The 27,213-nt window shown below is 34.6% G+C and overlaps 1 protein-coding gene across 2 annotated transcripts in view; it reads right to left on the bottom strand.

The window, feature by feature from the left end:
• SERTAD2 (SERTA domain containing 2) overlaps positions 1 to 27,213 on the bottom strand; it is a 200,434-nt gene that overhangs the window by 118,922 nt on the left and 54,299 nt on the right. The window contains exon 1 of one of the 2 annotated variants that reach the window (XM_051975391.1): positions 11,980 to 12,697. The exons of the other annotated variant lie outside the window; for it this stretch is intronic. The gene's annotated coding sequence lies outside the window, so the exon portion shown is untranslated. Of the gene's footprint in view, positions 1 to 11,979; positions 12,698 to 27,213 lie in introns of those variants that run through there. 2 annotated transcript variants of the gene reach the window in all.

The raw sequence follows: 27,213 nt of genomic DNA on the forward strand, positions 1-27,213 counted from the left end.
CCTACTATGTGCAAAGCAGTATGTTAGGCACAGTTACTAGACAAAAACAAAATTGTCCCTGAACTTAAGGAATCCATTGCCTTTTAGCATATATAAAATATTTTAATTTTAGAATTTTAATAACTTTAAGGATTTAACATTCTACAGTAAGACTTTTCATTTAATATTTCTTAATCTACAAAAAAATTATATAAAACTCATAGAATTTTATTAGGTAGAATTTAGCAATAACAACAACAAAAAAGTTATGCTATTATTGTTCATTTTAAAATTTCCAATCATCTCTTTATTAGTTATTGTCAAATTCTATCTATATTATATAGGTCTAAGATAATATCCTCTTTCCTCATAATATTACCGATCTACAATTTCTATATTTCTTTGCTATAAGTTTCCTTATCTAAAATCATCTAAATAATTTAATAATAAAACAGATTAAGAATAGTACCCTGTTAATCATTTCCATTATCTGCATAAAAGTATATTAAATATTAAGATGAATTTAAAATAATGATAATCAAGTGCTTTGAAATATACCTATATTCTTTAAACTGTGAACATGGCAATACTAATAACCATATGAGACCACTTTTATCATAACTACTAAATGACCATTTATTTTTAAGTACAATTTAAGGAAATAAAGTCCTAGATTAGGACCAATATTTGGTTCCTTAGGAAAGATTTAGAATAGGTTCTTTGAGGTCATCTGGTCCAATTGGCTTATTTTACAATTGAAGAAACTGAGACCCAAGAAAGTTAAGTGGTTTGTCCAGGGTCATAATAAGTGGCAGAGCCAAGATTTTAATCCAAAAATCTATGATTCCACATTTAACACTGTACCATGCCTTGTTAAAAGTCAGAAATTCCTTTATATTTTCACAGCAATTATAAGACAGAAATTAATTTTAGAAATTATTCAGTCTAAATTTTTATCTTAATTTTAGAATCCAGAGCCAGATCTAGGCAATATTTGTGGATATAAGTCAGTTTTCCCTCCTCAATTTTACTTTTCTCATTTCCAAGTCCCATTAAAAAGTTATTACTAAAAGTATTTTTTTCTGTTTTTTTTTTTCCTGGCTGATTGTTGATAGCTAGCTAATCTGATAACAAGTTTATCTTGATTCATTGTCCCTTTCAGATTTATATGACAAAGGTCTTCTGGACATAAACTAATAGATTTATTTATTATCTATAATTGAATTTTGTCTTTTAAAATAGAATTTTTTAAAAAATGTAGATGTTCAATATTTTTGTCTCGCTTAGCATAAGAATGCCTCTCAAAAAAAAATATAGGGGAGGCTGTTGTCCTCAGATAAAGTGGAGAACTTTTTACTTGTATGACTTGTCATATAGAGTGACAAATATTGAAAATAAATGTCAAAATTTTGTTTTTGTTATTATTTAAATCTACATATAAATTCTAACTATATAGTCCTTTATGTGTATTTAAATGAACATTCAGAATGTTCAGTATAGTAAATGTTATGAATGAATAGAATTCACATATGAATTCTAAATATTTTCAATAGTAAGAATATTAAGAACAAAGTCCATAGTTTTACCACATAATCTAATTTAAAAAAAAAAACATGATTCAGAACCTTCATTCACTGTTCCAAAATCACACACACACATTTACAACAAAAAAGATAAGTTCAATATTTACTGGCAATGTGATTATGGACAAAGTTATATACAGATGTCCATCAGGGATAATCCTAAATAAAACTATTAAATAATAGGTGAAATTTATTTCTAAGGAACTTCTTCTTTCCACTAAGACTGACCTACTCTTTTTCTCCTTACTCCAGACCTTCATCAAAACATGCTTGCTCTGAGTGTTACTACTGGGTTAATATCCCAAAGAAATACTAAAGAAGGGAAAGGGATCGTATGTGCCAAAATGTTTGTGGCAGCCCTTTTTATAGTGGCTAGAAACTGGAAAATGAATAGATGCCCATCAATTGGAGAATGGTTGGGTAAATTGTGGTATATGAATGTTATGGAATATTATTATTCTGTAAGAAATGACAAGCAGGATGAATACAGAAAGACTTACATGAACTAATGTTGAGTGAAATGAGCAGAACCAGGAGATCATTATCTATTTCAACAACAATACTGTATGAGGATATATTCTGATGGAAGTGGATATCTTCAACAAAGAGAAGATCCAATTCAGTTCCAATTGATCAATGATGGACAGAAGCAGCTACACCCAGAGAAGGAACATTGGCAAGTGTGTGGTCTGTTTGCATTTTTTGTTTTTCTTCCAAGGTTATTTTTACCTTCTGAATCCAATTCTTCTTGTGCAACAAGAGAACTGTAAGGTTCTGCACACATATATTATATCTAGGATATACTATAACATATTTACATATAAGACTGCCTGCCATCTAAGGGAGGGGGTAGAGAGAGGGAAGGGAAAAGTCGGAACAGAAGTAAGTGCAAGGGATAATGTTGTAAAAAATTACCCATGCATATATTCCGTCAATAAAAAGTTATAATACTACTAATAATAAAAATAAAAGAAAAAACATGCCTGCTCTGAATCCTAAGATCCTGCTTTTTGTTTTATAAAACCTAATACAATAAAAATATTGAATGTATGCTGATGTGCTACAAATGGGTACTAGATAAATTTTTTAGCAATATCCTTCTAAAAAGAAAGTTTCTTAACCTAAAGAAATAAACTCTAATAATGCAAATTTCAAGAGCTATCGTAGAGATGTTCAATATTAAAGAGTACGTGGTAGTTTACCATATTGACCTAAGAATCAGGCTAATCTGGGTAGTCGGCACATAAGTTTCATTCTAACCACCCCTTAACACCCCATATCAATTTAATCTGTTTATTGCCTCTACACTTTTGGTTTTTAACATACATATATCTTGTCTCCCAAAGATTATAAATTCTGAAAATAAGGACCAACTTATACTTCAGCATAGAAGGAAGTCAAATTTTTGCTGAACTGATGTTATGCTATAATTTCCATTCATGAGATAAATTTTGAAGGGAAACACTATGAATTAAGCTTTTCTTAAAAAAAAAAAAAGAAATATATAAATTTTCCAATAATAGAATCCACTGAAAGCATGGCCTAGGCCTGTGTATACTGGCTAACACAAACTTCAGATTTTCTTTTAATTGCACAATAATGCTGAGGTGGCTACATTCCCATTGTGAAATTTTCACACTGTGATACTTTTCTCAGCTCCTATCATAAGGAAAACAAGACAGAAGGAGGAAAACAACTTCCAAAGAATAAAGTATAAAGAAAACTAAGAAACTTCAGTCCATGCCCACTATGAGGTTTTTCCAGGGTTCATGAATGTGAGATGATTCGTGCTTTCTGGTGAAAACATTAGTCAGCTTTACCATATTCCATGATTTTCAACCCAAACCATGATAATTTTTGTGAATTTTAATGATATTTTGCTTTTAAAAGCTGATACTTCTTTTACTTTCCTCAGATGATATATCTATCTACATATATATACATACATACATGTGTACACACTCGTGAATTTTTTCAAGACAACATAAACAATGTTTTTTTTATTACACAAAGCTTAAATTTGACCACTCAAAATCACATAATTTCAGAGCTAGAAGTAACTTCAAGAGCTATCTAGTGTAATCTGTGATCAAAAGAGGATATTATTACAACACAATCATTTTTGCTTGAAGATCTCTGATGAATGGCAAAATGATGACTTCCCCAATCAGTCCATTTCATTCTTGGATAGCTTTAATTGATGGAAGTTTTCCTTACATCAAACTCAAATTTGGATGCTTTTGCAATGCCATTGTTCCAAAGTTATGCCTTCTGAGGCCAAACAGAAAAAGTCTATTTCTTTTTTCACATCAAAGCCTTTCAAATACCTGCACACTGTTACAATGTCCTTCCTGGATCTTTTCTCCTCAGAGTAACCCCTTCTGTACACCAAAATTTTCTGAAATCAAAAGATAGCCCAAATGTACAAAAAAAAAAAATGGAACAAACATCTTCTGTCAGGTCAAATTTTATGAAGCATTATATCTTAGGAAATCTGATTCTTAAGTCATAGCAAGAGGCAATTTAACTAACATATTAACAGGTAATATGGAATGTACATTTCATAAATTAACAGAGAAGATATTTTGTTAAACAAATCCTTCAGATTCAAAGCTTTTTAATACCGACACCTAATGAGATATGCAGAAAGAGAATGTTAAGCTATTCCTTTCTTTTCCACACAAATATGTGAGGTAGAGACTATTTCCAGTTCTTTAAACTACTTCTAGATGAATTTAAGATAAGGAATAGACATAAAATTTCACTAGTCCCAGGAATTCTCTGTCTCTCTTCAACTTCTAGTCAGAGTTGCTTGGAGCATTAAGAATGGATATTGGTGTCCAAGGGTCAAAGAACCAGAATGTGCCAGAGGCTAGCCTTGAACCAAGGCCTTACTGGCTTAGAGGACAGTTTTCTTTCCACTGCACCATGCTGCTTCTTAGTAAAATTTGGGATGATATCTATTAGGCTCAGAGAACATTCATGTAAACCTTGTTTGCTTCAATTCATTTGTATTTCATTTCCTTTCACTTTGAAGGCAAATGGAATCCCAGGTATTAAATCCCAAATATTAATATATTTGATAAATATATTAAATCAGCATATTTCACCTAGGTTTGAACTGAAACAATAAAACTACGATTCATCCCAATAATGCTAAAGAGTGGAAAACTTTACAGTGGACACAATCTGAAATTTTGCCTAGTTAAAGGATTTTTTAAAAAAAATTACTATCCACAATTCTTACTTCTTATTTCTTTTACTAGTGGTATATTATCACTACAGTCATCTGTAAAAGGCCAAATATAGTTTTCTATTTTAAAGTCCACCACTAGAGATAGAACATGGAACTGTGTGGTGGAAAGCAATCTTGGATATTTTGAACATTTTCAGAGAAAACTTAGAAAAATAAATGAAGTTTTCAACAATAAGCTGGATTAATAGGTGAATATAAACTAGTGAACTGTGAATAGTCATTACTTCAAATGAATTTTTTTGTTTTTGCCTAAATTTATTTGAAATTATTTGAAAATTCAACATGATCTTTTTAATTGTGACAAAGCAAATTTTCTACATACAAGAAGGACTGAAAATCAACTACATAAAACATACTCAAATACCCCTACAACTTAGGATGTAAGACAAAATCAAACATAAGTAGTTAGGAAACAGGTGTGACCAAGGGAGGTTGGGGGAGTCAAAAGTCAAAAAAAAAAAAAAAAAAAAAAGCATTCAGAGAACATGGGAGATATTACAAAAGGAAATATACAATCAAAGAAAGTAGAGAGAACTGGAAATGGAGGTGGAACTAAGTGAGCAAAACTGAGTAATTTGAACAGATTAGATTTTCAAAAACTTTCAAATAGGTAGCAAATTATATAAAATATATTAAAAGGAAAAATGAAACAAAGTTTATACATAATGCTACAATAATGTAAAGAAGCTATACACACACATATATCTCAATATGGATATAGATAAAATGCAAATTCAGAAATTTGGAAGAAATCTGATACAGGATTAATGAATTTTGACTCACTGATTATTCAGTGACTTAAGAAAAATTGATAATTGCATGGATAAGTTCTGCTGTCTGCTTCAGAACTTCATTTCCAAGTTTGAGGTTCTGATGCAGATAACAGTTTATACAACTACTGTTTTACATATGTGTGTATGCTATATTTGTATATATAAAATTATAACTGTATATTATGTATTTATGTATTAGTTTCTAGTTAGGCTCTTATTCTTTATTTCTCTTCCTTTTGACTGGTTCTCATTATAAGCTACATTTTCATTTCCACATTGAAAAAGAATAGTGACAGAAAACAAAGGATCACAATAATTCTTTAACTAGAACCCCCTCCCTTTCGACTTTTTCAATGACCCTTGTCTATCGACTACATACTAGAAGACAAAAAGTAGTTTGCAAAAATAAGACAGAACACTAAACTCTTAAAAGTAGAATGATCACTTCAGAATGATCAGTTATAACTTTCTAAACTGTGGATGTTGTCTAGGGAACACAATGTTCTAAACTGAATTCTGGAGTCAAGAAGAGTGAAGACAAGTTCAAATTTGGCCACAGACCATCACTAGCTCTAAATCACTGGGCAAATCACTTAAACCCTATCTGCCTCAGTTTCTTCAGCTACCTCTCAGGGTTGTTGTGAGAATCAAATAAGGTAATATCTATAAAGTGCTTGACACAGTAGCAGGCATATAATGGATGATTAATTGGTGCTTGTTTCTTTACTTGTTTTTCTTATATTCAAGAAGTCATAAAACTTTGGACCCAGAAAAATTAAGTAAGTTAGAGAGTCATACATCTAAGTATTATTTGGCCATTTCAAGTTGAATATGATTTTCTACTTTTGTGAACTTTAGATTTATTGCTATGCTAAGTCAGATCATTTGAACACTTACAATGTAAATACAAGCAAAAACTTTGTAAGCCTTTGCATAATCAAAACCTACTGAGGAAATCAAAGCTGATGAATTTAGAGTCAGAGGATCAGGGTTCAAATTCTGTCTTCCACTTAAATGAGTCATGAGACATTGAAATGCTTAATATCTCTAAGTAATTGTGGTTCTTCATTTCAGCTCCTTCTTATCTCCACATGACTTTGCCACAAGCTGTTCCAACAGAGACAGCTGGGATGAGGAAGCTGATAGCATAGTGGATACTGGTCTACTGGAAGCCTTGAGTTCAAATTCAGCTTACTAGATGGGAGAACCTGGGAAAGTTATTGAGCTATTCTGCTCGATTAGTTCCCTCTACTGAAAAATGAAAATAAAATGGAACTTTTCCAGGGTTGTTGTGAGGTCCAAATGAAATTATATTTGTAAAACATTTGGCACATCTAATACGGAATGGGCACTTAATAAATGCTAGTTTCCTTTCTTCACAAAATACTTTTTCCTTAGTGGAAATTGAGTGGATACCTATCAGCTGGGGAATGACTAAATAAGTTATGATACATGAATGTAATGAAATACTATTGTTCTATAAGAAATAAGCAGGCTGATTTCAGAAAAGCCTGGAAAGATTTGCACAAACTGATGCTAAATGAAATGAGTAGAACCAATAGAACATTGTACACACAACAACAAGATTATGTGATGATCAACTATGGTGGACTTAGTTCTTTTCAACAATGAAGTGATTCAAGACAATTCCAATAGACTTGTGATGGAAAGAATCATTCGCATCCAGAATTCTGAAGACTATGGATCAAATATACTATGGAATTTTCACTTTTTTTTGCTATTGTTGTTTGTTTGCTTCTCATTTTTTCTTTCACCTTTTGATCTGATTTTTCTTCTGCAGCAAGACAAATATGGAAATATGTCTAGAAAAAATATATATCTTTAATCTATAATAACCTATATTGCTTGCTTTCTATGGGAGGGGGTGAGTAAGAGGAGGTTGAAAAATTTGGAACACAAGGTTTTGCAAAGGTAAATGTTGAAAACTCTCTTTGCATGTGTTTGAAAAAATAAAAAAGCTATCATTAAAAAAATCATCTTTCCTCACCAATACCTCTTTAGAACCTCTGTCTTCATTCAGAGCTCAGATAAAGAGCCAAAATCCATGTGAGGCCTTTCATGACTATTTCCAGCTGCTGCTACTTCTCTAATTAGTTTATTTTGCATACATTTTGCTTTTATTTATATGTGTATATAGTATTTGTTCCCCCCAAATGTAAACTACTTATGGGGCAGAGTTTGGAACTTTGATTTCACTATATGGAACTTGATGGTGAGGAAACTCTACCAATGCTGACTTGGAGGTATCCATCTATCTACTCTGCCATGATATGTTTCCACTGAAAGAGATTAATTAGTTTTGTCTTAGCTTTTATCTTGATATCCAGAATTCCTAACACAGTGCCTGGAACACAGTAAGTGTTTAATAAATGTTGCTGATTGATTGAGTTGGACTAATAACTTCTAAGATCCTTTCAGTTCTGAATCTCTATTCTTATTAAGTAGCATTTTAAACAAAGTGATCAAAATTGCTGCCATTCAGTTCTACTATAAGACAGGCTTAATAGTTAAAATTTCATATCATAAAATTAAAGATCCTTGATATCTTAGAAGCATTTAATGTTTTCATGTAAAAAGACCGAGTTGCACTGGCTAAATTTCATAAATTTTAGTAAAAAAATCTGAGGGTTTTCATCATACAAAATTGTAGTTTTCTCCTTCAAGGAAAAAAAATTTCTAAGAGATAATATAGAAACTAAATAACAATGAAAACTAAAATCTTATTTCTAGATGCCAATAATTATATTTACCTAGCATTGTGCCTCTTTCAAATATTTTTAGTAAATACTAAATGCATCACATTTTTCTTTATAATTGAGGGAAACATGGTTTCCTCCCCCATTTTCAAATGGAAATAGAAGTTAAGAGTCATAAGGTCATTTGGAAGTAGATCTGGAGTTAGAACTCAAGAGTATCCTGGCTTTCGGTCTACTGTTGTTACTAATAGGCCTTACAGATATTATTGTATCTTTTCCACTCTATAATCTTTATTATACTGTAGAGTTATGCATTTTCTGAAAATCAGAAAGTGCAAATTTCTCAGATACAAAAATATAATTTCAAATCACAAATTCTAAAAAGGTTATTCATAACTCTCCATCAAATCTTTCCTGTTCATAAACATTATTTTTCATCTGAGCACATCAGATCTAAGTTTGTAGGAGGCCAGCATATACCTGAACAACTTCATAATAGGCAAAATGAAAGAACATATCTCTTCTATAGGAAGCAATGTCAATCCAAGAAATATCTGGAAAATAAATGACCTTTGTTCTGTAAAATATATAGGGCCAATAAGGAATCGAATCACAGAATAAAAAATAGCTTTTGTAATACCCGTGTAATTTTTTAAAGCTTTTCATTTTGGAAAACTTTTAAAAATCCTTTACTAAAGAAAGTATCTTTCTAAATGAAGAGTTTGGTCAGTCAAATTGATATATATTCAAACAGCAGATGATTAATGCATTTTTCACATATGTAAAATAGTAAAATGCTAAAGGTCTATGTTTAAAAGGCAACATCTGGGGCATATTGCAATATTCTAGTGTCCAACACTTCTGATAGAAATTACTATTAGCTATTTGTCACCATGACTTTCTTCTTTCTTATTATACTTTCTGAATTTTATAATTTGTAGATACATAACAATTGACTAAAATTTCATTGGTAAATTTTAAAATGACTTTATAAATTTAAAATGATCATATGCCCTTCAATTTTGATTGTTTTAACAATTATTTCTCTTACAGAACTGTATCCTATAAAGCATGTTGTGAAGTTTACAATATAAATGACTGAGTTTTATATTCATTTCCTTGTCTACAACATATTTATATTTTATTTAGATTACTCATGATTAAGTTTCCCTTGTGAATGAAAAAATAAATATAAGTTTTCAAATTCAAACAAATTCTTAAACAAGTTATATGTGTAGTTCTGGTGAGCTCCTTTTATCACTAGTAGTAATAAACTAAATTAATATCAATACTTTGCACACTAAAAGAAAATCTAATTTATTCAAATAAAATTAATTATATCACTTTAATCAGTGTTAGTTAGTAAATTTAGAAGTCATACCAAAAAGAGAAATTTCAAATAAAAAGGTGAGTTTGCAGGTACAGGTTCTTGTAGTAATTGAAAATTTCCAGATGTATCAATATATTAAGACAAATCATGATGGCATTTCCCCAAAATGTATTCTCCTTAGAAAAGTTGCAGCTGAAAACCAGAATATTAGTATCTTCCTGTAGTACTATTTACTACTCATTCAGCTAATTGAAAATAAATTGTTAAACTGATAAGAGCATTATTCTGTCATCTCATGAGTACACTTTTCAGGGTCACATAAGAATTTGAGAACAGAAGTACCGAATCCTACAACATATCTTACATTAGATTCAAAAAGAAAAAACTCACAAAACTCATTTGCTTATTTTATTAGCACAGGTTATACTTGTAAAAGGTAAAAATATTCAATTTTCTATCAACAACCTAAGGGGGAAAACAATGATTATTTATTTCAAGCATACAGGCATCATAAAAGATAGTATAGGCACAATTCATAAGATCATTTTACAATAATATCTTTAATTCATTATACTAAAACCCATGTTAATATTACAAAACCAAATATAAATAATTTACTTGATCATCTAGTTGGAACACTTAGGACATCGCCCTTAAAAAACCAACTATCCCATAAAACATGTCTCACCTAACATCTGCATTTTCAGGAGCCAATTAAAGTCATTACTTAAGGTATATTTAATTTTTTAAGGAATCAAATGTTTTTAGTACAAAGAAACTATGATGTTATCACAGAAAGAATAAAATATCTAGGAGTTCTGGCCTATTTACCCTATACAAATATTTTTAATTATTTAAGACTATAAAATAAAATAAACTTTTTATATTAAATAGCTTTAAAATACTTAATAAGATTATGGCTTATTTACAGTAACATATTGTTACAGCAATATTATAGGAAGACTTCCATAAATCAGCATCTTATTTCTAAAAACTTTTCAAACAGCATCAACTATCATAGTATTTACATAACCAACAAAAACACTAGTATAATTCCACAGTGATGCATACTTTCTGAAAAGATTCTCCTGATGGAATTTGGCAGATTTCCATGTAGGACCAACCTATTCGTTTAATTACATTTATTAAAAACTTATTTCGATGGGCATAAAGATAATAAGGAATTGAACCACTGTGGTGTTCTGGATGCTTTTTCTGTTTTTTAACATTTCAAAACCAATTTTTTATTTAGCCCAATTTAAATCCTAGAGACAGCTAGTTCAGAACTTGGTTAAAAAACACTACCTGATATAAAATAGCAAAAAAAAAAAAAAAAAAAAAAAAAGCTAGAAGTCTCAAAAACATCATCATTAGTAGTTGCAAAGTATATATATATATATACACATATATATATGTATATATATATATTAATAACTGTGACTTTTAAATGGCATTAAAGTAGTAAGAATACACTTTCAGGTTACACATGAAGATATATTACAGCCACATCTTATCACCACTGAGACTACTAACAGCAAAAAACAAATTAAATTACTACTAAACTTGTGTACAGTCACTTCGTGTGAAGGGTTATCAAATACCCAAAAGGAAAGATATCAGAGGCATAAAACTCTCAGCATGTGCAATTCATTCCACTGCATCTATAAACTAAGGAACTTACATTTTGAGTGTGTTATAATACCTAGGCACAAAAAGGGTGAGTGAAGGATGAAGAGTCAAATCAGAATTTTCACCCTACCGTTTCCAACAGGTTCAGATGAAAGACTTTCTATTCTTTATAGCTGCATGATTTACTAATTGTAACAGCAATAACAGCGCTAACAATAGCAAGATACTAAGATATGCCATTTAGGCAGTAACCTGTCTTTCCCCGATCAGCAAATCACGTTTTAAAAAGGGGGCGGAGGGAATAACCTCTCTTACTTCAGGTCCATCTTGAAATAAATAAAAGTTTAATTTCGAGAAAAATGGATTCATTAGCTATCTTATCCTGTTAGTAATCAGCATGGATTATCAGATAACATCAGGTTAACTACCGCTGCTCACGAAGGCATCTTAAAGATATGAAGCATCCCACTAGGGTTGATTATTATAAATATCCTATTACCCTGAAGTCGCCTGGCAATACCTAGGAATACATTAAGAATGATGAACGGGGTTGGGGGGGGGGGGGAAGGGAGGGAGTTACCACCTTAAATTCATGTAAGGGAAGAAACCTCTAAATCCACAACGTGATCCCTCCCCTCCCCCCACTTAAAAAAAAAAATAGACCAGCTACATTTTGAAAAACCCCAGAGGACAGACACGGTCTGGTACTCACCCTTCTCTGAAGAACTCTACTCACAGTCTAGCTCCAACACTGGGAGGGAGGGAAAAGAGGGTGTCTGGCTGGCTGGAGGGGGTGGATGTGTGCGGTGGGGGGTGTCGGTGCGTCAGTGGAGTAGATGATTGGGAGTTTGGGAAGGGAAAGGTACTTAGTGGAGAAGGGGGGGATGGGGAAAAGAAAATAAAGTCCTAGGGAGAAATAGACTGAGAGGTGAAGGGATGAGAAGGTGGGTGGGCGAAAAGGGGGACAGAGTAACCCTCTTCCCCAAAATAAACCCAACAACCACCAGCCCTGGAGGAGATGGGAGGGAGGGGCAATAAAATAATAAAGGAATGAAAAAGAATAAGCGTTGGGTCAGTGACTCTCTTTAAAAAAAAAAAAAAAAAAAAAAAAAAAGGCTGAGAAAGGAACAAGGACCAGACTTTAATAGAAAGCCCGGGCTGGCAGGGAGGCATCGAGGAGACGCTTTTTCTCTATCCCATCCCTTTGCAGTCCCTGAGCAGAGGAGGAGGCTGGCTGAGGGGGAAGTTGCTGCTGCTCATGAGGAGAAGGAGGTTACACTGTAACAAGTACAGACAGACAGCCATGGATCAGAGGGGAGCTGGGAGCGGCGGCGGTGGCCGAGGCAGCGGCGGCAGCCGAGGCAGCAGCAGCAGCAGCGAGCGGCGCTGGCGGCGGCAGCAGCAGCGGCGGCGGCGGCGGGCGGCAGCACCGCCTGCTCGACTAGCACAAGACATTTAATTGGATTGATGGGTTGTGCAGTGACTCACAGACTTTACTGAGTCGTACAGCAGTCCCCGCCCAGCTGGACAGGGAAGATGCTGGAGGGGAGGGGAAGGGAGGGGAGGAGGAGAAGAAGAAGGAGGAGGAGGTGGTGGAGGAGGAGGGGGAAGAGGCTGAGGAAGATCCGAGAGAGGGGAAGGCAGTCGATCGACCCGACCCAGGGGCGAGGCGTTGGAAGGCGGGGTATGTGGGGTGGGGGGTAGAAGATCGGAAACGCCCAATGGCTAAGCCCGTCCTGGGGACGGACGCGAGCTGTGGCCAATGGGCGTGCCTCTCCCTAAGCGGCCGGCGTCATCCTCGGTCCAATGAGTCTTCTGAGGACACTGCCGCGAATTTGGGGGTAGGGAGGGAGAGTATCAGAGTTGGGGGAGGAGAGGTGGGTGGACGTTGAGACTGAGGAGGGGTGAAGGAGAGAGAGATAGGAGTCCCTTTCTCTCTGGTGGGCGTCTCTCTTTTCCTCCACCCCGACCATGTGCTGTCTCCACCAATCAAGGCTCTGCTAGGGAGGTGATGGGCGTACTGATATGGCCAATGAAAAGCGGAAGGAGTAGGCCAGGGAGCCAGAGAGGAAGGAGTAGGCGGGTCTAAGCCCCTCCCCCTCCCCCTTCCCTCTCCATTTGGGTTGGTCACGCAAATAACTGTGAGAGTTGGAGCTGCCGGGGAGGAGGAGGAGGAGAAGGAGAAGGAAAAGCTAGCTGGGGCTGCTGGCTGCGTGACAGAGATAGGGACTGACTGTGCTGCCGACTCTGAGCAGTGAGAAGGAGGAGGAGGAGGAAGAGGAGGAGAAGGAGGAGGCAGGCAACTTACTCAGCGCTGCCGCCGCCGCCGCCTTGATCTCTCTATGATTGGGGAAAGAAGTCGCACAGACCCCCCTCAGGCGGCCCCAGGACTCGGTGGGCTACGAGATGTGAAAAGAAACATATTTTCTTTTAATCCAAAAACTTTGACCCAAATCTGGGTTATGAGAGCCACATGAGTCCGAGGGAGTGTAGATCGCCGGACTCAGCTTTCCGGGCACCTTCGAGATGACTGGACAAGAGGGTTGGGTGGGGGATGTGCCATCTTTATGCACTACTTCCCTCCCCCCCTCCGCTTTTTTTTTTTTTTTTTTAAACCAAGAGTCAGCTTTCGGGCAAGTTCAGAAGTACTCATATATATACGCAGACATGTATGCATGTATATACACATGGCATATACGTACATATTTCTTAAACATAGGTATATGTGTTATACACACATGTATGTATATGCGTATATACACATGCACAATTAGATAGGTATATCTATACATATACACATACACCCTTACTCCTGATGTAATTTCTGAAAAGCCTCAACTCCACTGACCACAGCAGTAACGGCTGACCTAGTCCTCTTCCTCTCCTCACTCCTCACCAAGAAACTTTACCCTTAAATCTCCATCTCTCCAGTGGCCCCACTTTGCCCCCTCCTTTCTTCCCTCCCCATCCTATCTTCTCTACCTTGCCCTTCTACGATGGCAGCAACGATGATGCACACCCATTGGATCTTCTGCTTGATAGCTGTCTATTCCCAAGAGCCATGGCTTTTTTTCACTTTCTTGGCTACAATCCAGGAGTCATCTTGCAAGCCTTAACCCTTTCCATGCCTTTGAACTGATGAAGAAAGGAAACACTTTTAGGTCAGCAAAGGGGAGGAGGGGGGAGAAGTAAATAAACCAAGAACAATCCATCATCCCCACTGTCAGATGAGGTTCTGGCTGGGCACTAGCTAAAACTTGTTCTTCATAAAGCAAAAAAAGAAAAATCAGAAATCATACCTGCTGCAAAATAAAAGCTGTTTTAAAAGAGCCCTTCAAAAGAAGGTCCCAAAAGAAGGGACAGTTTTCTGTGTACAAATCAGCCAAGTTATTAAGGTCCTTGACTTAATTTTATGTATAGAAAAATCACTCAGTTTCTAATATGGTTTTTGAATATATTTAAGAATACACTATGAGAAAAATTTTAATTTCACAAACCTTTTTTTTTCTTCCCCTGAGATTGTTTCATAACTTAGCCAAATGTGACATCAGAAAGTTTTCTATTTTTTTTTTTTGTTGTTTTTTTTTTTTTTTTTTTGTTGTTGTTGTTGTTGTTTTTACCAATAAGATCTAGAAAAAGCACTGGTTCTATAACTTCATTAGTGTAGGGAACTCCTGGAAGAGCAACCCTTTTTCCATGCATGTTGGCTCCTTTGCGATTTACAATTGAAGACATTTTGAAGTGGCTTGCAAAGGATCACATAGCTAGTATGTGCCAGAAGCAACTCTTGAACCTATGTCTTTGAGATTATCTCTATACTATGCTATACTGCATTTCTTTTATTAGTACATAAAATATACTATACATAAAATACATAATAAACAGACTTCAAACTTAAATATACAGTAGTGCCTTTTATCTAAAGATATTAGAGTTAAATGACCTAAAACACAGTGGGTCATGAGACAATTTTTTGGTGACACTCTGCTATTTTCCAGTATATTATAATACTTACATATAGCATCTCTTTTGCTCTTCACAACTTTTTGAGACATATTATTATTATCTTTTTATAGATGGAGAAACTGAGAGCTAGAGAGGTTGACTGCCCAAGGTCATATAACAAAGTAAGTATATAAGACAGGATTTGAACCTAGGTCTTGCTGACTCCAGTTCTAATGATCTCTTCATATAACAGGCTGTTTATTTTTTTTTTCCTTTAGAATTGTAGTTAAGTGACTTCCTCAGGATCATATTGCTATTAAGTGTGTCTTGAGGTCAATTTTGAACTCAAGTCCTCCTTACTTCAGCAGCACCAGTATTCTATCCACTGTGCCATTTGGCTGTTTCTATTGTATATCTCTTTCTTTCATATTCTAGTCTCTTATTCCCTTTCTCTTCTTTTTATCTCTCCATCAACAACTGTCTCTTGTATCTTTTTTTTGTCTTTCCCTGCCCCCTTTTTCCTTTCTTCCTTGACTAGCTTTGGCAGCTATCAGTTAATGCTAGGCAAAATGGTAAAGTTGACAAAATGTTTCTTCTGTTCCCACAGTTCTATTTTAAAATAAAACTTAATATAAAAATACTTCATGTATAGTATTATTCTCAAGATTTTAGTTTACTAGAGACATATGGCATAGCATAGACCATTTTAGTCTCATGTCCCTCACATCAGTTGCCTCCTTTTTTTTTCCTTTTTATATATCTTTTCTCCCATCCGCCTTCCTCCTATATTTAGGTACAGTAAGACACAAATAGAAATCAAAATGTGATTTTAGTTTTAAGGGGAAAAAATAAGAGCAATTGAGGAGGGATAGTTCAGACAGCAAGAAAGATGAGAGTGAGAAAAAGGGAATCATAAAGAAAAGAGTATGAACAGAAAGAGCTTAGGGAGAAATGCAAGAGGAATAGAAGTCTAAAAGTCAAGAAAAAATTGAGAGGCCATCTGTCATGATCTTTCTCTCTCTCCATATGTGGAGAGGCCAGCACTTTTGTGTTGGATGGAAAGCAAAACTAAAGGCAGTGATTCTATTGCTGGGAGAGTGGGAGGATGGGGAGTGGGGCAAAGGTTGCTAGCCTCTTTCAGTGTTCTCAGTCCTGTCCCAGCTCCTGTAATTTGCATGGAACATGAGGGGGCCATGATGAAGGGTTGAAAACACATTCTATACTACAACTTTATTCTGCTCCTTTGCACTTTCTAAGTACAGTCTTAGAAAATAATTTTGTAGGAGCAGTTGTATAGTAGGAATTAAAAAGAACTTTATAATCATAACTCAGATAAAATTGAACTGAAAGAGTCCAAAGGAATGCCCATGCAGTAGAAAAAAAAAAAAAAAAAGCAGAGTAACAGAAAATTCCAGGTCATCTGAGAAAGCAGTTAACATGATGATTTCACCAGAAAAAGTTGGTGGCTCTCTACTTTTAGAAATGTGAGTGCATGTGCCCTGCCCACAAAGGATCTTTGTGTATTCCCTTTCATATGTGTTTCCCACATATATTTTCTCCCTATTCCTAGAATCATAACCTGTGAGAGAAGATATTACCAAGTTTAGGAGGTCAAGTTTTTGCTGTACTGTTTAATTCTTATGTCTTTTACATTTAATTCATGTATTCTCTACTTGTCTGATAAAAAGAAACCTGTCAACTTATGTTTTATGGCCTATGATAGTAGACTGAAGCCAGATACTGGCCCATATCCACAATGTGTCTGAGACCTGGAGTATTGTTGGGGGAAATGAGATTTTGGCGGTAGAATATAGATGGTATGTCAATTCTTTACCACAAATTTTCTTGACATCATCTTCCATTCTCCTTTGTTTGTCTTTGATGAAATGGCCTTCCTTCTCTTTGCCAAGGCCAATGTCTCTAACTGAGAACTTGATTCCATCACCTTCTGAATCATCTAGTTATTGTCCCTTCTTCCCAACCTTCAACCTCTCCCTAGAGGGAGTCAGATCTTCATCAAGTCCTTCCCCAGATACTCATCAGCTATATAACTGAATGCAAGTCACATTTCTCTCAGTTTGTTTCTTGATCTATAAAATAGAAACCATAATACCTCACAGAATATTATGAAGTTCAAATAAGATGATATATGTAAACCTTATACAAATGTTACCATTATTATTAAGAGTTCTCTTTGCTGCTTAGAAAGATATCTAGTTTTTTTCCCATCCTTAAAAAGCTATCATCTATCTCTCTTCCGTCTCATAGCTAAGCTACAAAAGCTGCCTATCATTCCTTACCATCACTTTCTCCTCAGTCATTCATTCATTTGTATGTGTTTATTTTTTAATCAATAAAAATCCACCTTCTCACCCTCATGCCCCCAACCCCTTAATACCTCAGTTGAGGACAAAAGAAAAACAAAATTCATCTTACAGACATACCACAAAATTATTGTGGATTTGGTTCTGGACTACTGCAATAATGTAAATATCACAATAAAGTGAGTCATATTAATTTTTTGGTTTTCCAGTACATATAAAAGTTATGTTTACACTAAACTAGTCAGTAAAAGTATCACATCTACAAAAAATGTACATGCCTTAATTAAAAAACACTTTATTATTAAAAGAATGCTAAACATCATTTGATCCCCCAGTGAGTTGTAATGTTTTTGCTGGTGTAAGATCTTGCCTTGATGTTGATGGCTGCTAATTGATCAGGGTGGTGATTGCTGAAGGTTGGGATGGCTGTGGCAATTTCTTATAATAAAGCAATAATGAATTTAAAAAATTTTTTATTTAATAATAATTATATTGACAGAATCCATGCCAGGGTAATTTTTTTACAGCATTATCCCTTGCACTTGTTTCTGTTCCGATTTTTCCCCTCCCTCCCTCCACCCCCTCCCCTAGATGGCAAGCAGTCCTATATATGTTGGATATGTTGCAGTATATCCTAGATACAATATATGTTTGCAGAACCGAACAGTTCTCTTGTTGCACAGGGAGAATTGGATTCAGAAGGTATAAATAACCCGGGAAGAAAAACAAAAATGCAAATAGTTCACATTCGTTTCCCAGTGTTCTTTCTTTGGGTGTAGCTGCTTCTGTCCGTCATTTATCAATTGAAACTCAGTTAGGTCTCTTTGTCAAAGAAATCCACTTCCATCAAAATATGTCCTCATACAATATCGTTGTCGAAGTGTATCATGATCTCCTGGTTCTGCTCATTTCACTTAGCATCAGTTCATGTAAGTCTCGCCAGTCCTCTCTGTATTCATCCTGCTGGTCATTTCTTACAGAACAATAATAAGCAATAATGAATTTTGCCACATAGATTCACTTTTCCTTTCACTTAAACAGTTAGAGATCATTGTAGGGTTATTAATTGGCCTAATTTCAGTATTGTTGTATATCAAGGAATAGGAAGATTTGAGGAGTAGGAGACAGGAACAGCTGGTCTGTGAAGCAGTCAGAATACACACGGAACATTCATCAATTATGCGTATGGTTCTTGGCACCCTAAAACAATTAGAATAGTAATATCAAAGATCACTGATCACAGATTACCATAGTAGATATGATAATGAAATTTGAAAGATTATGAGAATTACCAAAATGTGAGACAGATACATTATATTAACTCATGCTATTGAAAGACACTGCTGATAGACTTGCTCAATGCAGGGTTGCCATAAACCTTCAATTTTTTTTTAAAAAGCAATATTTGTGGAGTACAATTAAGTAAAGCACAATAAAATGAGGTTTGTCGAGATGTATGGTTAAGAAAATAAATTTCTTTATTGGCCATGCTCAAAAAATGTCTCTTTCTGTACTCTGAATCCATTTGCCAAAGCATATGTGATCCTGACTCTAGCCATTTGAAACATGAATTCTTTATGACTGCTTGCATTATTTTTTCTTCAACCTGGAAGCTCTGGATTTTGGCTATGATATTCCTGGACATTTTCATTTTGGCATTTCTTTCAGTAGATGATCCTTGGGTTTTTTCTTTTTCTACTCTGATCTATAGTTCTAAGAAATCAATGTAATATTCTTTTAAGATTTCTGATATATATCTTGGGCTCTTTTATTATTTCTTTTTTGTCATGACATTCAGGTAGTCCAGTATTTCTTCAATTTTTTTCTACTTGATCTATTTTCCTAGTAAGTTGTATTTTCTATGAGCTACTTCCGATTTTCTTCTTTTCCACACTTTTGAATATTTCTTGTTGTCTCATGGTGTTATTACTTTCTATTTGGTGCATTTTAATTTTAAAGAGATTTTGTGGCTTGGGCTAAGGTTTGTATCTTTTGTGCCAAGCTATTAATTTCCTTTCTAATGCTTCCATAGATCACATTTCTTTTCTAGTTTTTTTCCCCTAGTCTTAGCACTTTTTTATTTGATTAAAAAATTATCTATTTTATTTAAAATCTTACTTTCTCTGTTCTAGAAATTCTAGTTGAATTCTAATGAATCTGTATTTTATTTTGAGGCTTTGCTTATAGATGTTTTAGAGTTTTTAGAATTATTCTCTCTGGATTTATGTCTTAACTTTCTCTGTCACCATAATAGCTTTTAATGGTAGAATTAAATATTTTTTGTTTGTTCATTTTTCCTGTCTACTTCTTGACTTCATATTTGATGTTAGAGCTAGGCTCTGCCATACTTCTAGAGGAAAGGTATAGGCTGATCTTGGTGCTGCTTTCTTGAGGTATTGAGTGGTCTATTATCCCAAGTTAGGCTGGAGAACAAATAATTTTCAATACTCCCAAAATCACTTCATCCAGGGCAAAGTTATTGCTGCTTTCTTGGTCCAAATTCAGCAAGTTCCTGATCTAGTTTTGGGTTTAAGCAAGAGTAGAATGCTGTTGAACTCAGCTACTATCAACTGCCTGGGAAGCATTACTGATTTTCAGTGACAGAACTTCAAGACTCCCTTTGTTCTGGGTTCCTACCTTGGATATTCCTCTGTAGGCTTCATTAAGACTGGGCTAGAAGCTAGAACTGAAACCCTTCTCTGTTCCTAGGATATAAGTCTCACCATAGCAATTTGATTTTTGACCTTGCTTCTCTCAGCCTGCAGCCTGTTGCAGTTTCTTACCTCAAAATGCCACCACTGAGTGCAGTTCTTTTTCACAGTCCACCCTGGATCTGTGACCTAGAATTGGGTATGGGCCAGTTGGCACTTGAACCTTCAGTAAGCCCTGGGACCTTCTCTTGCCCCACTGCGTAGTCTCTCCCTATACAATGGAATGGTTCTTATGAAGTGTTCCTTCCCCATTGTCTGTAGACTCCTCTGTCTCCTTATGCTGACATAGGCTGGAAAAAATGTTGATTTTTCTTGGATTTCGCCATCAGGATTTTGTCTGGTACATTTTCTAGATCTGTTTAGAGGAGGTTTAGGGTGGGAAGAACTCTCTGTACCCAACTACCCAATCATTTTGACTTCCCACCCACTTACTTTTTAACCCTTACAAAATGATTTCTAGCCTTGCAAATCAACTGAAACTGCTTTCTTTGAAGTTACTAACAATCTCTTACTTGATAAATTCATGGCCTTTCTTCAGTCTCCTTTCTTTTTATCCTCTTCACAACACTTGCCACTGTTAATTACAGACTCTTAAATATTATTTTCTTCCTATGTTTTTATCATACTACTTTTCCTGGTTTTCCATCTGCTTGTCTGACTATTCCTTCTCAAGTTCCTTTACAATATCACTATTTATATTCAACAACCAAAGCTCCATTCTGGGTCATCTTCTATTCTATCTGAACCCTATGTCTACCTCTGTCTCTCTGTTTCTCTGTGTCTGTCTGTTTCTCTCATCCTTTCCTTTGGGGTTTAATTGTCATCTTTATGCAGAGGTCTTCCAAATCTATATATCCTACCTAAATTTTTCTCCTACCTTCCAAATTAATTAATTAGCAAACCTTTATTAAACACTTACTATGTGCCTCTGTGCTCAATATTGGGAAATATAAAGAAAAAAACCAAATCTCTCACACCCTATTTGACTATTCTATCTGGATGTCTTCTAGGGATCACCCACTCAACTTGTAAAAAAAAAAAAAAGAACTTATCGTCTTTTCTCCAAAATCTATTCCTCATATATGTTTCTATTTCATCCAAGTCATGAAAGTTTGTAGACTTGTAATAGGATCATAGATTTAGAGCTGGAACAAACGTTGGAGGTCATCCAGATTAGCAGTTTTAAAACTTTTTGATCTTAGGACCCCATTACATTCTTGGAAATTATTGCGACCCCTAATGAGCTTTTGTTTATGGATGATATTTATCTTTGTTTATCATATTAGAAATTAACATGTCTTGGTATTATTATTAAAAAATATTTTTGACCTTTTGTGGACCTCCTGAATCTTAGGATCCCCCTCTCTGAATTACCCTTTGAGAATTAGTGATCTAGATTACCGCCCCCCCTTCATTTTACTGATGAGAAAATTGAGGCCCAGAGAAGTTAAAGTCATTTGACCATGGTCATGTGGGTAGTAAATGACAGAGAGAGGAGTTTAAACTATGTCTAATATTCTTTTTCATGTGCTATAGTGCTTTAACCTCCCATTTCCAATCAGTTGCCAAAGCTTATCAATTCTACTTCTACAGTATATCTTGTTTTTATCCTCTTCTATCCAACAAGGCCCTCATCACCTCTTGAAGACCAGGTTCTTGCTCTCTCCAAACCTATACAGTTTTCCTAAAACATGAGTCTGATCATATTAATCCTCTATTCAAGAATTTTCAGTGACTCTCCATTGCCTCTAGGATAAAATATATATACTCTTGTTTATCATATAAAACTCTTCACACTTTGGCACTTCTATCTTTCCAAACTAATTGTATATCACTCCTCTTTGAGTACTTTATATGCCAATTAAAGTGACTTAATGACTGATTCTCAAACTCAGTTTGTCCATCTTCTTCCTGCTTCTATGTCTTTGTGCAAATCACCCTGGGATCCCCCATCTATCCTCAAGTCCACTTCCTCTTTACTTCTGCCTCTTAGAATCACTAGTTTTCTTTAAGACAAAACTTATGTGCTACTTCTTACATGAAAAATTTCCATACCTTGTTAAATACTCTTTCATTTCTCATATTATCTCATAATATCATATTTCTCATATTATCATTTTCCTGTGTAATCTTTTTTGATAGCAGAAGCTATTTTTTTCTTTTTAAAATTTTATTGCTGTTTTGATTTTACATTACAAACATTTCCAGATTATTCCTAACCAGTGAAAGCTCTTATAATAAAGGAAAACAATTAAACAAAACAAACATTACGGTGATGTCATCTAAAAGTGCATGCAACACTCCATATATGTAGCCCTATTTATATATTTTTCTCTTCCTCTTTTTTTCTACTCCATTAAAAAAAAAAAGACAAAAGCAACAAATTCCTTGTGACAAATAAGCATAGAGAAACAAACAAAAATCTCTCATTAGCTATATAGAGATGTGTATATATGTATGTGTACATACACGTGTAACATATTACACATGTATGTATATGTGTACACACATGCATGTTACAGTGAGTACCCTGGCTCCTAATGCCTGAAGATCAAGTATATTTCATTTTGTTCAAGCTTTTTTGCCATTGGCTATAGGGGTCTTCTCTAACTGTAAGGGGTATCTTTCTCCTCAGTTCCATTTAATCCAATTAATTTTTACAAAGGAATATTTACTTCAAAGGAGGCAAGGAAAAACATACACCTTGCTATACTCCTGGAACATGTGAGTATAATCTCCCCTAGTACCATGTCATATTCTAGGGAGGGGACCAGGATTAGGTTGATAGTTTAGCTTATTTCTTATATAACCCAGTACCAAATTTCAAATCCAAAGCCATCATCCATGGGCTTCAGTCTCAGGCATATTGGCTTCTTGCAACTTTCTTGCTGGGTAACTCTGGAATCCTGCTTCCAAATCTGTCATGACTTAAACTGTAAGATCCAGTGGAGGATTCCACTATCTGCACCTAAGAACTAAAAAAGACAAACAGCACAAACCAAAACAAAACCCTAATCTCAAATTTGTCTCAGGGTCACAGGATAAAAATGGGGGAAGGGAAGATGTAGTCCTCCCCTTCTGAATGGCAAGAGAAAGAGAGGGAGACTGTTCTAAGGTGGCAGTTTTAAAGACATGGCCTTTTCTGGCTATACAACCAATTGAAAAGAGATCCACTATGTGATAAGGTTATGCAGAATATATTTTCCCAGAAATTGGTTTCTCCATCTTAGGTGATTTGAGAATGTTCTAATACTCTTGTTACATATGTATGCTTTGCCATTGATCCTCTAGAATCATGAATGGTTATTTCATTGATTATAGTTTTCACAACTTTTAAAGCAGTTTGTCTTTGCAGTGATATTATTATTGAATAAATGTTCTCCTGGATCTGCTTATAGTGCTTTGCATATAATAGATAGTTCATAAATGCCTGATGGATTATATCATTAGAAAACCAAAGGAAGACATATGATGAAGGAAAAAAAAAAAACTTGTTTTTTAGAATTGAATTGCAAAAGTGGGATGAATAGGAATGCCTGGTTTGCTATTCCTGAAATAAATAAGGCTTTTAGTATATATTTTATGGGAGCTATTTAGAAATAGATAAAATAATTAGATTGTTGACTACATAGTAAATCTTAAGACGTTTTACATCTTGTATTCTGATGGAAGTGGATCTCTTTGATTCTACTGTTTGGTTCTACACACATATATTGTATCTAGGTTATACTGTAACCTATTCAACATGTAAAGGACTGCTTGCCATCTGAGGGAGGGAGTGGAAGGAGGGAGGGGAAAAATCGGAACAGAAGTGAATGCAAGGGATAATGCTGTAAAAAATTACCCTGGCATGGGTTCTATCAATAAAAAGTTATTTAAAAAATAATAAATAAATAAATAAATAAAAAACTTTTTACATCTTTAAAAAACCTTTAATATATAGTGTATCTTTTTACTTTTTGATCAAATGAGATATTTGTAAAATGCTTATTTAACACAGTAGGCATTTAATAAATGCTTATTCCCTTCCCTTCCACTACAATCACTTGTGTTACATAGTCTAGCACTGAATTCATAAAGATTTTGACATATATTTCTTAACTCTTCATCATAAAACTATATATTTAACACATTGAATATTAAGAGTACCTTTGAGAACAGTCTATTTTGTCAAGTCTAGCATTGATTATAGTCCATGTGTTTTAAATGGGGTTTAAATCAAGTTCTCAGACCACTGAAGCATGTTTATGTCCATCTCTTGGATAAATTTCTTTTTTTTTTAATTTTTATTTAATAATTACTTTATATTGACAGAATCCATGCCAGGGTAATTTTTTTTTACAACATTTTGGATAAATTTCTTAACTTCATGTGTGACACATGGCATGGTAGCAAGGACATGTTGCAGTATTTCATCTATATTTTAGAATTGCTATAATTTGGGACAATTCTGCTTCTTGGTATATCACTGTATTCATCAGAGTTAATCATTCTATCAATAGGAATGACTTCTAAACCCACAAAAAGTTTTTTTTAATCCCCAAAACACTTATAGCAAGAGGTATATTTATGGTTTACAGGGAGTCAAGAATAGACCTCTCTAATATCTTTTCCCTGCCATACTTCTCCAAGGGAGACTTTAATTCCTGCTAGGAGAAGGAAAAACAATTTGAGGCAAAAAGCTGGGCTGGCCAGATGTTGTTATAGTATCATTAAGACTCCTGAGAATGGTTTAGATAAAGTTTCAAATGAAAATGTTTCATCATTAAAAATTACCTTATCCTGAACTTTAGTAATCCAGTAATTAATAATTTTGTAATCCAGTCTTTGTATTGCAGCAATCATATTTATACAGCTAAGTGGCTAGGTGGATAATGAGGAAGATGAGTTCAAATCTGGCCGCGGGTAATTATTAGCTATGTGACCTATTTAGTTCAATTTTTCCATCTATAAAATGAGCTGGAGAAGAAAATGACAAACCAGTGCAGTATCTTCCCCGCTAGTGTCCCATTCCTAAAATAAAACTCAAGGGATCATAAAGAGTTGGATGCCACTAAAATAATTCAACAACTTTGTATTGTTTTACCCATGACAAGCATCCCCCTCCCCTTTAGAGTAATAATTAGCAATGTTTTACTGGTCTTCTACCTACTCTTCAAAGTTTAAGTATTCTTAGATTCATAGAGAAATGCATAACTGTCAGCTGATATGTCTCACAAGGTCTTTGTGTGTTTTCTGAGGCTTAATTGAGGGTTTTTTGTTGTTCTTGTTGTTGTCAGCTTGATTTTGTTTTGTTTTTAGAAATAATTTGTCAAGTTCTTAGTGAATTCATTACTTCCCATAGTTTGAATTATCACTTTTAAATAGATAACTCATAGATCTATATATTCATTCTTCATTTCAATCCAGAACTCCAGTATCACATCACCAATTTGTCTTTGGATATATTAAATTTAATGTTCCATAGGTGTCTCAAATTCAAAACAAGGCAAACAAAATTTATCCACTTTATTTTCCAACCCACACATTTTCCAAACTTCTCTATTTCTGTCAAACCATCTTTTTACTTCTTCAGATTCACCTTTTAGGTGTCATTCTCAATTATTCATTTTTAGGAACCCCATATATTAAGTCTATTGCCAAATCTTACCATTTCTTCTTCCACAACATCTCTCATTTACATTTGATTCACTACATTCTTTCAGGCATTTACCCAGGTCAAGTTCTCATCAACTCTTGCATGGCCGATTGCAATTATTCTTCCCACTCCATCTTTCACATAAATGCTAAAGTGATTTTCCAAAATTTGATTATGTTTCATCTACTCAATAAATTCGAGTTTATTACTTTTAATCAATCAACACACAATTATTAAGCACCTTTGTATTAGGCACTGTGCTAAGCATCTGGGATATAAAGAAAGATTAAAAAACAGCTCACAGTCTAGTGAAGGATCCAACCTGCAACTAACAATGGATAAACAAGACACATGTAGCCTAAAATGGAGATAATCTCAAAAGGAAGACATTTAAGATTAAGGAGGACTGGGTAGTTTCTTATAGAATACTTCTAGGATCAAATCAATTAGCAAGCATTTATTAAGTACTTGCTATATGCCAGGCTCTGAGCTAAATGTACAGTCCCTACATATAAGAGTTTACCTATAAATTCCTCTTTTTAGCATTTATAATCCTTTAAGGGGCAGCTAGATGGTACAGTGGATAGAGCATCAGTCCTGAAGTCAGGAAGACCTGAGTTCTAATCCAACTAAATGTATTACTAATTGTATGGCCCTGGGCAAATCACTTAACCCCAATTGCCTCTCAAAAAAAAAATTCTTCAAACCCTGATGTCATCCTCTTTCCTGACTTCTTATATAGTACTTCTCTGTAAGCACTCTACATATGCCACAAACTGGTCTCCTTACTGTTCTCTATCCATGACTCTGCATTTGTACCAGTTGGTCACCTCCATCCCTTATAACCCCTGATGTTTTTCAGGACTTAGTTCTAAAGCCACTTTCTATGAGGCCTTACCTCGTTCTGCCAGTTACTAATGCATTACTTGCATTACTTTGTATCTATATATGTCTATATATGTGCATATTGATTCTCTTGTTACCTCCTAGAGGCCAGTGAATAGCTTGTTTATCTTTGTATCCTTAGGATTGAGCAACTAGTTGCTGGTTCAGAGGACATCTTAATAAATTCTTGTTAATAGATTAATTGCTACTCTACTTCTTTTACTTATTTTCCCCTTTTGAATAAGTTATACTTTTCCATTGCCACATTATAGTGATAAGTCCTCTTCAAACAAGGTTCAGTGATACCCATGAAATCAGATTTGTTTTCCTGCTTTAGGGTCTCTAATTTCCTTTATTCACATATTAAATGTTTGTGTATATACATCTGAAACTTTAAGTTTTATTATTGGCACTTTTCTTGGATTTTTACCTCCCATGAATCA

This window comes from Antechinus flavipes, chromosome 2 (genome assembly GCF_016432865.1).
Source record: "Antechinus flavipes isolate AdamAnt ecotype Samford, QLD, Australia chromosome 2, AdamAnt_v2, whole genome shotgun sequence".
Classification (NCBI taxonomy): Eukaryota; Metazoa; Chordata; class Mammalia; order Dasyuromorphia; family Dasyuridae; genus Antechinus; species Antechinus flavipes.